Below are 14413 nucleotides of genomic sequence, written 5' to 3'. Positions count from 1 at the left end.
GTTTCCATTACCTGCTAACAATGACCTGCTCACCAAGGTATAAAGGAGATGATAGATCAAGGATTGTAAGCACTTGGAGATGTTGCAGGAAATATGTGCACAGGCCATTTCAATTGCTATGTACTATATCAGTAAAGTAGAAGAACAATGTACTTGTGCCGGTTTGGACATAAGAAATGCATAGCCAATTACATGGAAGCCAACTAGTGAAATCTACAAGACATACAAGATCGTTAACCGTAATTTACCAGTCGGGCAGATGGAGATGACATAATTGGTGTACAGTTCCTTGTGGAAAAGAATAGGTTAACGGAGGTGTGTGTCTGGGGGAGGGGTAATGGAACATTCCTTGTGGTAAAGACATGGCTCCAGAGAGCATTTTGAATATGTTTTTCTTGGAATCTAGTGCCCAAAATTCAGAGATTTATGAGGATCCTAAAACTCTTAAGTGCCCAAATAGGTCAGTGTTGATTCAGTTTCTGCTTTCTACCATAATATTTGTATTATGCATATGAAGAGGATGTAGACTTTTGGGTGAACACAAGTGATACATTAATTTTGGGGTCCATTTCTACTGGGAAGTTACTCTAGGCATCCAATACAGTATCATGCATATAAGCCAAAGAAACTACAAGAATTTTCTATTGCCTTGGGCCTACCTGAACATACTTGAATTAATGACTATATATGCAACTGACTTAATATGGAAGCAGAACATTCCTTGGATTTCGAACTGGATTATGTGATAGTCAGAATATTGTATTAGCTTGTGCACAATCACACATGCGAAATACACCATACGTACCTTTAACTTGAGTTTCCAGATCAAAAACCAGACTTGCAAAAATATCCAACTCTTCTTTTCTGCACTTGGTTTCATAAATGAATCTAAGTATAAACAGTGTCTATAAACATGGAACAGTATTACCAGAGGGTAGTTGAGTACCTAAGGACCACAGAAAATGGAAGGTGTATGTAGATCTATTCAATAATAATAGAACACAAGCAGCGCACAAGATCCTCTAGACATAGTGCCATCTTCGTAAGACTCCTGGGGCTTGTCCCGTGTTAGGGGAGCCATTATTGACATTCTCTAGTAAATATGGTTAGATGACAACATCCCAGCAGTTCTTATTCCTATTAATTCCAAGCAGTTCTATCTCAGAGAACATCTTTAAAGAAAGCTATAGATTGTACATACATGTCTAAGTTATATCACCAATGGAGCAGGACTTGGTCCAAACAGAATAAACATTTCACAGAGCTTGAAACGTCTTGGCCAGCTAAGCATGAAGCCTACAGTCCAATGCAAAAATGATTTTGAACAAGACATATTGAAGTACATTGCTTTCAGCTATGGGGTGAAGATGCATAACACGATTACCAATAGTATAGTTCCTCCTATTACTCAGATTGTATTGATATACTGTATATCGAGGCTGGGCAGCCTACCACGTCATGAACAATGGTCACTTCCCTAGTTGGCTAATCTGTGATAATCAGAATTAATGATACAGTATTTATTGATCTTCTCTTGTTTGACATGACCTGTCATTTAACAGAAAATTATACTGTTCCTTATCAATGGCCATAAAGGAAAAAATATAATTTCTTGGTCTACGTATTGTGGCAAGTTGGGGATTACTCACCTCTGGATCGCCGTCCACACGGTCAGGCAGTGGCGTACCTTGCACGAAATTATGCTCCAGTAGTCTGAACGTTTCTTTAACTCTGCCTTCTGCCAGCCTTTATTCACAGCGTATAACACAAACATCATACATAGTCCATATCGCTTTAGGGTTCACATCCCACAGGGTCCTGTCATTTTCCCCTCCTGGGGCGTCTGGAGGGCGTCTTCCTCTGTCAGACCGGGTGACAGACCCAACTGTTCCACACTGGACCTCAGGCACAGTCCAAATAAGAATTAGGGTTCACAACCCACAGTGTCCTGTCACTAACCCCTCCTGGGGCATCTTCTTCCATCAGACCAGTGACAGCCCAACTGGTTCACACTGGACCTAGGCTTGCAGCCTGTCCTGCACTGTCAAGCTGTAACTTCCCCCTATTTCTGGCAGGAACTGGCTCTTTTGTAGCCATTTCCTGCTACACCCATCAGGTGTTAACCCTTCTTATCCTTTTGCATGTGTCAGAATGCCTATCTAGCACCTATCTAGGCTAGTCTGACACTGCGCTGATACAGTATGTAATAAACACAATAGCTCTGGTCACTGGTAGAACATGTGCTGGCCAGGATAGGAAAAAGAAAGTTGGTGTCTGGTCATTACTTAAAGAAGTCGTATGAGACCATTAAAAAGAGTTAGTTTTTTCTCCTTTGTATAAAGTGCCGATTCTAGAGGCTAGTATGGAAGAACAGCCTAATTAACATGAATACTGTAATACCAGACATAGCCAATGGACAGGACGGGTGCTCTTAACTGGGGGCAAAGCAAACCCTTTTTTTGATTCTTGCACAAGCCCTTTAGGCATATAGGAGAAGAAGGGGCAGTTAAAAAAATGATGCAGGTTTCTGGATAGGGGTTTTGTACTAATTGGAACAACTCACAGTCTCAATGGTGTTAGGCCTTATGTAGGTTACTTGTTTAAAGCCATTGCTGAATTATTCAGCCATTATGAAGAAGAAAATGGTCACTTTCTTGGGGCTTCTACTTCTAGATATCCCAATTATGTCACTTCTTGCAAAACCGCACTTGCACGTATGGTACCTATTGAGAACGACACAATTACAAGTGAACAAATCAATTCAGCACTTTTCAGAATGTATTGAGTTTTGGCATCTTTGCACGTCTTGCATCAATCTGGGATCTAGCAGGCTGATTCTGTACTTTTGATGCTGCCAAAATCCAAGAGATACTGCAATGTGCTAAGTGATTTGCTCATCTCTAGGTCTAGCTGGCCTAGAGGGATAATAACACTCAGAAAAGGAGGACGATATACAAAGTATAAGACTGGGAAATGGACATTAGAGATTTTTTCTATTCCAGCTAAATGCTATTAGTGTGTATTACATATCCAGCTTGTATAATGGGTTGGTATCAGGTGGAGCTACATGTTTTCTCATTTTGTTCTTCTCACATTCATATTACCCATGCAATGAACTTTATATATTTTCTTAGAGAGAATCGACTTCATGCAGCGCCTTAAAAATGTAAGGTGCCCTAAGGAAGCTAATCTACAGGGTAAGGCCTCGGTCAAACAAGCGTGTTTTTTTGCGTGCGCATAATGCATGCTTATAAAGAACCAATGGGTTCCTACAGAAGTGTTCATATGTGCAGAATTAGAAGTGCAAAACAGCGCGCACCTAAAAAAAAGTTAGGAACATAGCTGCGCGTTTTGCAGGAGTTCCAATTGACTCCTATGGAAGCAGCAGTTAATGGGAACTCCTGCGCAGGGAATAGCTTCCCCGCTGCTTACAGCAGGGCATTTAAAAGGTGCTTCTGGCCAGAAGCACCTTTTAAATGTCCCGCTGTTAACCCCTTGGCCCCCACATGGGGAGTCCCCTCATCACTGAACACTGTCACAGTGTTCAGTGATGAGGGGACTGCAGCGGGGATGAAGGAATTCCCTGCTACAGCTGTCCCAGCTGAGGCAGAGGAGCGCAATGCTATCCTATTGCTGTCAATGGGGCCTGCGCTACTGCTGCCCCATTGAAAGCAATGGGAGGAAGGCAACCTTCACAGAGATTTTTGGGAAAGGGCTTGAAATATAAGCCCTTTTCTGAAAATAAGCCCTAGCTGTTTGAAAAAAATAAAGAAATAAAATATCACCTCTCGGGCACATCTTCTTCCCTGCACTGTTCTAAAGCATATTCTTCTGGCCGGGATTTAAAAATCACGGCCTCCTCAAAGCTCTGCCTCTGATTGGCTGAGCGCTGGGACCAATCAGAGGCAGCACTCATTGAATGACAGCAAAGCGCAGCTGCTCCAGTAAACCGTCAAAGTCTCATACACTTCGCATATGAAACTTTGCCTGGTCACGCGTTTTGTGCTAATGCATGGAGCGCATTTTTTACGCGCAGATAGGTGCACAAAAAGACACACTCATCTGACCGATCCCTAAATAGTATGCAGAATGCCCCTTCCCGCTAAGGCTCTGTAGACTTCAAATAGCCATCACACGAACAAAGAGGGCTCACTTGTTGGCAAGAAGTGCTGTTATAAAGCCTGAAGGCATCACATGGGCTCTTCTGGCACTTGCCATAAGCAAATGGGCCTTTCTGGGGTAACAAAACCCACCATATGAACATTTACTTTAAGTCATCATAACTCATCTCAGCACCATAAAGGGTCTTTTTCTTTACATTTTAAGAGCATCATATTCCTATTTTTCAGCTTTTTGTGCTTTTTTTGCAATTCAGTTGCTAATAGTGATCCAATTAGGCTCCTGTGACACCAATCATTTGTCCATGTATGTCAGTCTGTGACGTGTGGTTACCACGCAACTCATTTTTCTGACGGTGCGAGGCTTTGATAAGCACGTGTGTTGCAGACTTGGGAGGCTTTTCGTCAGTTTACTTTCTGCAAAGTCAAATATTAGTTGTCGGTTGGCCATTCTTTAATTTTTCACCCCTGCTTTTGTGTGTCCCTCCACGCCTGGCGCCTTGTTACTCAGATAAGAGTGTGCGAAGAGGTGGGAGGGGGACTGCCTAAAGGTTCACATCAAGCTCTTTCTACCTGTACAGCAAACCAAACCACCTCCAGCATTCTGCAAACACAAAGCAGACAGAATATACAGACCTGCTAAACACAAACTTCACTCACAGACTGCAGCGCGTTCGGGGCCTTTCACACGGGACGGAATATTCAGTCCCAAAATCTGCAGTGCCGACATTTGGATTTTAGTGCTGAATTGAAAATAGTAGAATTCTATTGACAATCATGCATCCAAATCGGCAGTCAGACGTGCGGATTTTGGAATATTCTGTAACGCCGTTGCAGATTATTCCGTCCAGTGCAAGAGTCCCTAAGAGACATTCATGAGTTACAGACCTCACAATCCCGGTCTCATCAGTTGCACTGTATAACAGGAGCAGTACTTAATTCTATGTAAAAGGAGTTTTCCACTTGGACATTCTATTTAACTGCGAGTCTCTCACATGTACATTCAGGGAGGGTCCTCATAGACCCTTTTGAAATGAAGCAAATATGCGCAATGAATGACCACCATTATGGGTCCCTCCATCAGCTAAACAAGCCCTCCAAACTAAGGTTGCAGCGCAGATGTAAACCTGGTCCAAAATCAGAAAATCAGCTGCAACCTGTGGGGAAACCAAGCAGTAAGGCTGGATTCACGTGTATGCATTTTTGCGCACGCATGAGCATTGTGTTTTTGCGGAACAAACAATGATTTTTTGCATATGCATTGGTGTATATTTTACAGTACTTTTTCACGCATCTCCTAGCATATTCATTTGCGCATTCCCATGGTCTTCTATGGGGACTTTTGGCGTGCAAATGCACAGAAAATTGAGCATGCTGGTTTTTTTTTTTACGTGACCGAAATGTGCAGGAAAAATCCGCGAATGTGAACTAAGTCATTGAGATCAATGGGATCTATTCTCTGCTTATTGCGCCTGCATATATTAAGCAAATATGCCTGTGTGAATCTGTCCTAGAGGTGCATTCAGACACAAAGATGATCGCTCAAAAGATGGCTTTTGAGCGATCATTTTGCATAATCTACTAATTGGTACTAATGCCTACTAGTACCAATTAGTAGCATGTGAGCTGAATTTATGCAGAGGACCACCCACTGTTCTCTGAATACATTCACTTTGTTCTGCCAGAGGGGCTGACAGCGGAGACAATGCAATCAGCTGTAATCAGCGCTCCCTGGCAGAGCACAGCGTGCGGTCCATCTTATCAGCTGTTCTGCTGAATTACGGATTTCAAGCCGAACTGAAGTCAATCGTTCGGTAGAAAACGGAAAGATGGGCACATTTACACCCAACCATTATCGCTCAAAAGATGGCTTTTGAGCGATAATCGTTGTGTCTAAAAGGGCCTTTAGTGTTCCTTTTCCTTGCAGCGCTGCTACAGGAGAAATGAAGTATTACATAATGGGGAGGAGAAGAGATTATATAATCCTTGATTTAGTTATATAGGCTGGAGATGAGTTGAACTGCTAGAACAAGCAGCCAACAAAACTGGTGTGTTAATGTATTGTGCACTACATCAAGTCCTAAGGCTCGGCAGCGATGACCTTCTATCCTCTAGGCAGCGATGACCTTCTATCCTCTAGGCATGCCACTAGAAATCAGTTGTCCTTTATCTTCTAGCTCCTCTTTTTAGGAGATAAGAATTCTTGGATGAGTTTACAGAAAGTGCTGAAAAGTAACTTTTCGCTTCCTGTTGACCTGCTTCACAATGAGCTACCTGCTGTGAGTGAGGAAACATCCCACAGATTCCCACTCCTAATACATGAGAGGCGGGAGCGCTCCGAGAGTAATGTTTGGACAATTCTTCCATTCTGCACGGTGCTATGAGTCAGCCAATCCAGCAGTCATACAAAAACAAATAAGGCACAAAACTGGATTTTTAGGATGCAATTTGTATTCATGCACATGGAAATAACTGCGAAACAGTCAGAATACAGTAGCACAATGATAACTTTTTACATTTCAGACCTTGGGCCAACTTGCTGTCCCAACACAACGCTGAAGGACTGAGGAGAAATGCTAGCCTCGCTGCAAGCTTGTAGAGTTGTAAGAAAGTTGTATTCCGCCATATATATATGACTGTGAACCTTTGGCGCTTCCCTAACACCCCATGATGACCACTTATGCCAGTTATCAATGAAGGTGTATTTACACGTGCGATTGCAATGTTGCAAACTCGGATCGATATTACAAACCTCCGTTTTTTATGCGACTGCGATGCGTTTGGAAAGAAAAATCGCATCGCACTCGCATCTCTGCACTTGTGATTTTCACGCGCGTGAAAAACTCACACGAAAATCAACCAGTACTCCCTATGGGAACAAAAACATAATCGCACTCACATGTACATGCAAGCACGGTGCGATTTGTTTTCTGCTCGAAGGATGAGCATATTTTTCAACAGATTCGCCAAAATAAAGGACATGCTGCAGTTTTTTTCCTTCATCGCTTCTTCTCGCAGTGCTGCAAGAGAAAAATCACACTCATTAAAAACGATGGGTTCTTTTCCCTCGCGGCTTCTCAGCATCCTGCAACGCACAGAAATCGGCTGGAAAATCACCCGTATAAATGCACCCTGACGCCGGGCTCAAACATTTTTGCACAACTGAAATGCGCTTTCGCCCACGTATTTCTCCCATATTTGTGTCTGCCCAAATACACCATGTTTGCACACACACAAAAATACGCACAAAAGCACATTTATTTTGTGCGTATATGCGCAGCAAGCATTTCTGATTATGTTGTGCGCGTTTACAGAAGCCCACTGATTTCAGTGTCATTTGCACTCAGGACAGGTGATGTTGCGTACTTTGTCAAGCGATCACACTTGAAATCAATGTGTACTATTCACTGCGTATTACGCACGCAAAATTTTATGCTGCGCAAATACTGTTGTGTGAACGAGCCCTAAGAATCATTCTTACTAGGGAGGTAAGTATTTTCTTGCTCCATGTGTGTGGATTTGACGAGGGATGGACAAAGGTGTTCAAAGGTGTGGATGTTTTTCAGTGAGAGCGCGGACGACCGACGAACAGTGGTGTGCGACCTGTGTCGCACCAAGATCAGCCGGGGAGCCACCACTACCAGCCTCACCAGCATGCGCAGGCATATGTTGGCCAAGCACCCCACAAGGTGGGACGAAGGCCGTTCACCATCTCCGGATCGCACCTCTGCCTCTTCCAATGTGCTCCAACCTGCCACACAGATCCAACCCCCCTCTCAGGACACAGGCACGAGCGCCTTCTGGCCTGCACCCACACCCTCACCTCCACTGTCCTCGACCCCATCCGGCAATGTCTCTCAGCGCAGCGTTCAGCTGTCGCTAGCACAAGCGTTGCAGCGAAAGCGCAAATACGCCGCCACGCACCCGCCCGCACAAGCTTTAAACGTGCACATTGCCAATTAATCAGCCTGGAGATGCTGCCGTACAGGATTGTGGAAACGGAGGCTTTCAAAAGCATGATGGCGGCGGCGGTCCAGCGCTACTCGGTCCCCAGCTGCCACTATTTTTCCCGGTGTGCCGTCCCAGCCCTACACCAGCACGTCTCCCGCAACATAAATCGTGCCCTCAACAACGCGGTTTCTGGGAAGGTCCACTTAGCCACGGACACGTGGACAAGTACTGGCGGGCAGGGCCACTATATCTCCCTGATGGCACATTGGGTGAATTTGGTGGAGGCTGGGACCGAGTCAGAGCCTGGGACCGCTCACGCCCTACCCACACCCAGAATAGCGGGTCCTTCCTCGGTGCTGGTATCTGCAGCGGTCTATGCCACCTCCTCTAAACCCTCCTCCTCCTCCTACGCAACCTCTACCTCTCAATTAAGAAGTGCGAGCAGCACGTCGCCAGCAGTCGGTGTGGGCAAGCATCAGCAGGCCATGCTGAAACTACTCAGCTTAGGTGACAAGAGATACACAGCCCCCGAACAGTTGCAGGGTCTGACAGAGCATACCGACCTCTGGCTTTCGCCGCTGAGCCTCCAACCGGGCATGGTCATGTGTGACAACGGCCGTAACCTGGTGGCGGCTCTGCAGCTCGGCAGCCTCACACACGTGCCATGCCTGGTCCACGTCTTCAACCTGGTGGTTCAGCAGTTTCTGAAAAACTACCCGCACTTATCTGACCTGCTCGGCAAGGTGCGCTGCGTCTGCGCACATTTCCGCAAGTCCACCACGGATGCTGCCACCCTGAGGACCCTCCCACATCGGTTTAATCTGCCAGAGCACCGACTGCTGTGCGACGTGCCCACACGGTGGAATTCTACACTGCACATGTTGGCCAGGCTCTATGAGCAGCGTAGAGCAATAGTGGAATACCAACTCCAACATGGGCGGCGTAGTGGTAGTCAGCCTCCCCAATTCTTTACCGAGGAGTGGGCCTGGATGGCAGACATCTGCCAGGTTCTCGGAAACTTTGAGGAGTATACCCAGATGGTGAGCGGCGACGCTGCAATCATTAGCGTTACCATCCCGCTGCTATGCCTGCTGAGAAGTTCGCTGCAAGGCATAAAGGCTGACGCTTTGCGGTTGGAACAGGAGATGGGGGGTGACAGTATGTCACTTGACAGCCAGAGCACCCTCATGTCTATATCTCAGCGCGTGGAGGAGGAGGAGGAGGGTGAAGAGACAGCTGGGCAGAGGGTACCCATGCTGCTTGCCTTTCATCTGTTCAGCGTGTAAGGGCTGTGGAGGAGGAGGAGAGGATCCAGAAAGTCATCTTCCTAGCGAGGACAGCCATGTCTTGCGTACTGGCACCCTGGCACACATGGCTGACTTCATGTTAGGCTGCCTTTCTCGTGACCCTCAGGTTAGACGCATTCTGGCCTACATGGATTACTGGGTGTACACCCTTCTCGACCCATGGTACAAGGAGAACCTTTCCACTCTCATTCCCGAAGAGGAAAGGGGTACAAGAGTGATGCAATACCACAGGGCCCTGGTGGACAGTGATGCTAAACTTCCCATCTGACAGCGCTAGCGGCAGAAGGCGCAGTTCCGAGGGCCAAGTAGCAGGGGAGGCGCGGAGATCAGGCAGCATGTTCAGAGCAGGCAGGGGAACACTCTCCAAGGCCTTTGCCAGCTTAATGGCTCCCCAGCAAGACTGCGTCACCACTCCCCAGTTAAAGCTGAGTCGGAGGGAGCACTGTAAAAAGATGGTGAGGGAGTACGTAGCCGATCGTACCACCATCCTCCGTGATGCCTCTGCTCCATACAACTATTGGGTGTCAAAGCTGGACACGTGGCACGAACTTGCGCTGTATGCCCTGGAGGTGCTGGCTTGCCCTGCTGCTAGTGTCTTGTCAGAGAGGGTGTTTAGTGCAGCTGGGGGAATCATCACGGATAAGCGTACCCGCCTGTCAACTGCCAGGGCCAACATGCTTACACTCCTAAAGATGAACAAAGTCTGGATTTCCCCAGACTTCTCTTCTCCACCGGCGGAGAGCAGCGGAACCTAAAGATTCTTTTCGCTGCAACCGCAGATAAAAGCACTCGTCTCTATCACCGAAAAAACGGGGCATTTAGCTTTGCCAATCTGTCTCTGATATTAGTCATCCTCCTGCTACTTCTCCTCCTGAAACAACATGTTATCACGCTGAACTGCGAATTTTTCTGCGGTCCAAAAGGCTCATCTAAAAATTTTTTTACAATTTTTCAAAGTTTCAAAAGTATTGATATTTTAACATGAACCAATTTTTTTAACAGGGCTGCCTCCAGGCTCTGTTACAAATTAAAGGGGTTGTCTCGCGAAAGCAAGTGGGGTTAAGTACTTCTGTATGGCCATATTAATGCACTTTGTAATATACATCGTGCATTAAATATGAGCCATACAGAAGTTATTCACTTACCTGCTCCGTTGCCGGCGTTCCCGTCTCCATGGCTCCGTCTAATTTCGGTGTCTTCTTGCTTTTTTAGACGCGCTTGCGCAGATGGGTCTTCTCCCTTCGGCTCCGCTCGGCAGCAGCGGCATTTTGGCTCCGCCCCCTTGTACGCGTCACCGCGTAGCTCTGTCCCCGTCACATGTGCCGATTCCAGCCTCCTGATTGGCTGGAATTGGCACATGTGACGGGGTGGAGCTACGCGATGACGCGTACAAGGGGGCGGAGCCAAAATGCCGCTGCTGCCGAGCGGAGCCGAAGGGAGAAGACCCATCTGCGCAAGCGCGTCTAAAAAAGCAAGAAGACACCGAAATTAGACGGAGCCATGGAGACGGGGACGCCAGCAACGGAGCAGGTAAGTGAATAACTTCTGTATGGCTCATATTTAATGCACGATGTATATTACAAAGTGCATTAATATGGCCATACAGAAGTACTTAACCCCACTTGCTTTCGTGAGACAACCGCTTTAAGCAACAGCGAGCTGTATCTTTCAAAAAATATTTATGGGTTTCAACTGCCCTCTCGGTTGAGCAATTTTTCAGGGGGACATTTGTACTGTTGGTACACTAATTTTTCTGGCCCTCACCTATACTCTTATCCAACTAATTTTTCCGGCCTTCGCCTACACTCATGGTACCCCAATGTTTCAGGGGTTTGCCTATACTCTTGCTACAGAAATTTTACTGGGGTCTGCCTGCCTATACTTCTGCCAAATTAATGTTACAGGGGTCTGCCTATACTTCTGCCATGTAAATGTTACAGGGGTCTGCCTATACTTCTGCCACGTAAATGTTACAGGGGTCTGCCTATACTGCTGCTACATAAATGTTACAGGGGTCTGCCTATACTTCTGCTACAAAAATGTTACTGGGGTTTGCCTATACTTCTGCCACGTAAATGTTACAGGGGTCTGCCTATAGTTCTGCCACATAAATGTTACAGGGGTCTGCCTATACCTCTGCTACAAAAATGTTACAGGGGTCTGCCTATACTTCTGCCACATAAATGTTACAGGGGTCTGCCTATACTTCTGCCACATAAATGTTACAGGGGCCTGCCTATACTTCTGCTACAAAAATGTTACAGGGGTCTGCCTATACCTCTGCCACGTAAATGTTACAGGGGTTTGCCTATACTGCTGCTACTAAAATGTTACAGGAGTCTGCCTATACTTCTGCCATATAAATGTTACAGGGGTCTGCCTATACTTCTACAAAAATGTTACTGGGGTCTGCCTATACTTCTGCCACGTAAATGTTACAGGGGTCTGCCTATACTTCTGCTACAGAAATATTACAGGGGTCTGCCTATACTACTGCTACCGAAATGTTACTGGGGTCTGCTTATACCTTTTCTACTGGAATGTTACAGGGGTCTGTCTATACTATGGGTGCACACAGACCCATCGCTGTGTTTTATTTATCTGGCCCAAAAACACTGACTGACTAGGGCATGAATTGTGGGCCGAGGCCAATATGTATTTTCTCTCATGTTACCCCACTTATCTGGGGCACTGCTTTGGCCCAAACAAGAGGAGCAATACTGCACTTATGGGACGTTCACAGCTGCACTAGCATCGGATTCCGCTCTATGCCCGTGATTGCTGAGGATTTGTGCAGAGGCCTATGTCCTTGGCGCAGTGAAAGTCTGCCATGTTTGGGCACTCTGATTTCTTCATGGTTCATTTCTTGGGTTGCCTAGGATCCACCTATGCTGTGGGTGCACACAGACTTCCCATGGCGGTGATTTACCTGTCTGGCACAAAGTCACTGACTGACTTGGGTAGGGTGCAGAGTGCAGATGGCTTTCCCCTTGCGGTGTCGATTGAGCTATCCGAAACCAACACAGAATAAATAGTGTGAGGGGACCCAGATTTCCCATTGCTATGTAACTCGCGGCACCTTGGGTCACACAGTGTGTTTGCTGGGACCGAGCCTGACCAAGGGCCCGCTCACATCCTTCTAACACAGGCTACAGCAGGTCCTGGTCATGGTTTCTTGGCCTTGTAAGGCCACCTCCTGCTTGGGGTCAGGGGATCACCACTGGGCATCATGTATTTGCTCCCGTGTTACCACAGTTATCTGAGACACTGGTTTGGGCCAAAGAGGAGCGTTACTGCATTAATGGGACGTTCATTGCTGTACTAGCATCGGAGTCCGCTTCATGCCCGCGATTGCTGAGGGTGTGGGTCGAGGCCTATGTCCCGGGGGAACTGCAACTGCACCAGGTTGGGCCTGTGAAACTTTTTCCTGGCTAATCCAGTCTTTGGAGCGGTGAAAGAAAACGTAACTGATTTAATGAGACCTTCACAGGTGTACTAGCATCGAAGTCCGCTTCATGCCTGCGATTGCTGAGGGTGTGGGCCGAGGCCTATGTCCCGGGGGAATTGCAACTGTGCCAGGTTGGGCCTGTGGAACTTTTTCCTGGCTAATGCAGTCTTTGGAGCGGTGAAAGAAAACATAACTGATTTAATGAGACCTTCACAGGTGTACTAGCATCAGAGTCTGCTCTATGCCCGCGATTGCTGAGGATTTGTGCAGAGGCCTATGTCCTCGGCGCAGTGAAAGTCTGCCATGTTTGGGCACTCTGATTTCTTTATGTGTACTGTCTTTGGGTTCCTTGGACCCACCCATGCTGTGGGTGCACACAGACTTCCCATAGCGGTGTTTGACCTGTCTGGCACAAAGACACTGACAGACTTGGGAAGGGTGCAGAGTGCAGATAGCTTTCCCCTTGCGTTGTCGATGAGGTATCCGACACCCAAACAGAATGAGTAGTGTGTGGACACATGGATTCCCCATTGCTATGTCACTCGCAGCAACTTGGGCCACACAAGGTGAAGGCTGGGACCGAGCCTGACCCAGGGCCCGCTCACATACTTCCCACACAGAGTATTGCTGCATTGTGGAGATGTGTAGAAGTGCTGGGCTGGCACCAGAGTCCCCTTTATGTACCCTCGTTTGCGGCTCGTGACATTTTTGCGATGGAGGTGGCACAGGATTGGAATGATGATCGTACGTCAATTTATCATCGATTCTCAACAGCATTCGCCTTCCCCCCTCCCTTTCAAAGAAGGTCGCTGCCCGGCTGTGCCAACCCTCTACAGTGTGTTCCTCCGGTTCCTCCTCATCTAGTACGCACTTATAAATAGACATGAGGGTGGTGTGGCTATGAAGTGAGCGTGTGGCATGAGGGCGGCTGAAGGCTGCGCAGGGAAACTTTTGTTTGCGCTGTGGACGCAGGGTCGTGCGGGGGGGGGGGGGGGGGGGTTTGGGCAGCATGTAACCCAGGAGAAGAGGCAGCGGTGTGACCCCCAGGCAGTGATTGTGTTTGGTTGCAGGTAGTGTGGTGCTTATCTAAGGTGTGCCTTGCTAATGAGGGTTTATCCGAAGTAAGAATTGTTGGGGGGGGGGGGGGGGCACTCTTGCCGCTATTGTGGCTTAATAGTGGGACCTGGGAGCCTGAGATGCAGCCCTGCATGCTGCCCCTGCCCTGCCCTATCCGCTTCTGTGGTGTTTCCATGACTTTCGGATGTTTTCTGGTTTTTCACAAGTGAAGACCTATGCGGAGCATTGGTCATATACAAAAATGCTCGAGTCTCCCATTGACTTCAATGGGGTTCGTTACTCGAAACGATCTTTCGAGCATCGCGAACAGTTCGACTCGAGCAACGAGCACCCAAGCATTTTGGTGCTTGCTCATCTCTAGTAGTATACCGTAACAATCAGATTATAGGTTAAGCCCAACTTCACACGGTCATATGCGTATTCGCGCTTACCTGAGCACCGCGTTTTTGTGGAATGAACGATGATTTTTTTGCGTGCCGATCGGCGTCTTTAACTGTACTTTTTGTCCCCGC

Source organism: Eleutherodactylus coqui, chromosome 13 (genome assembly GCF_035609145.1).
Source record: "Eleutherodactylus coqui strain aEleCoq1 chromosome 13, aEleCoq1.hap1, whole genome shotgun sequence".
NCBI classification, from domain to species: domain Eukaryota; kingdom Metazoa; phylum Chordata; class Amphibia; order Anura; family Eleutherodactylidae; genus Eleutherodactylus; species Eleutherodactylus coqui.
This window is presented reverse-complemented; position numbering follows the sequence as displayed.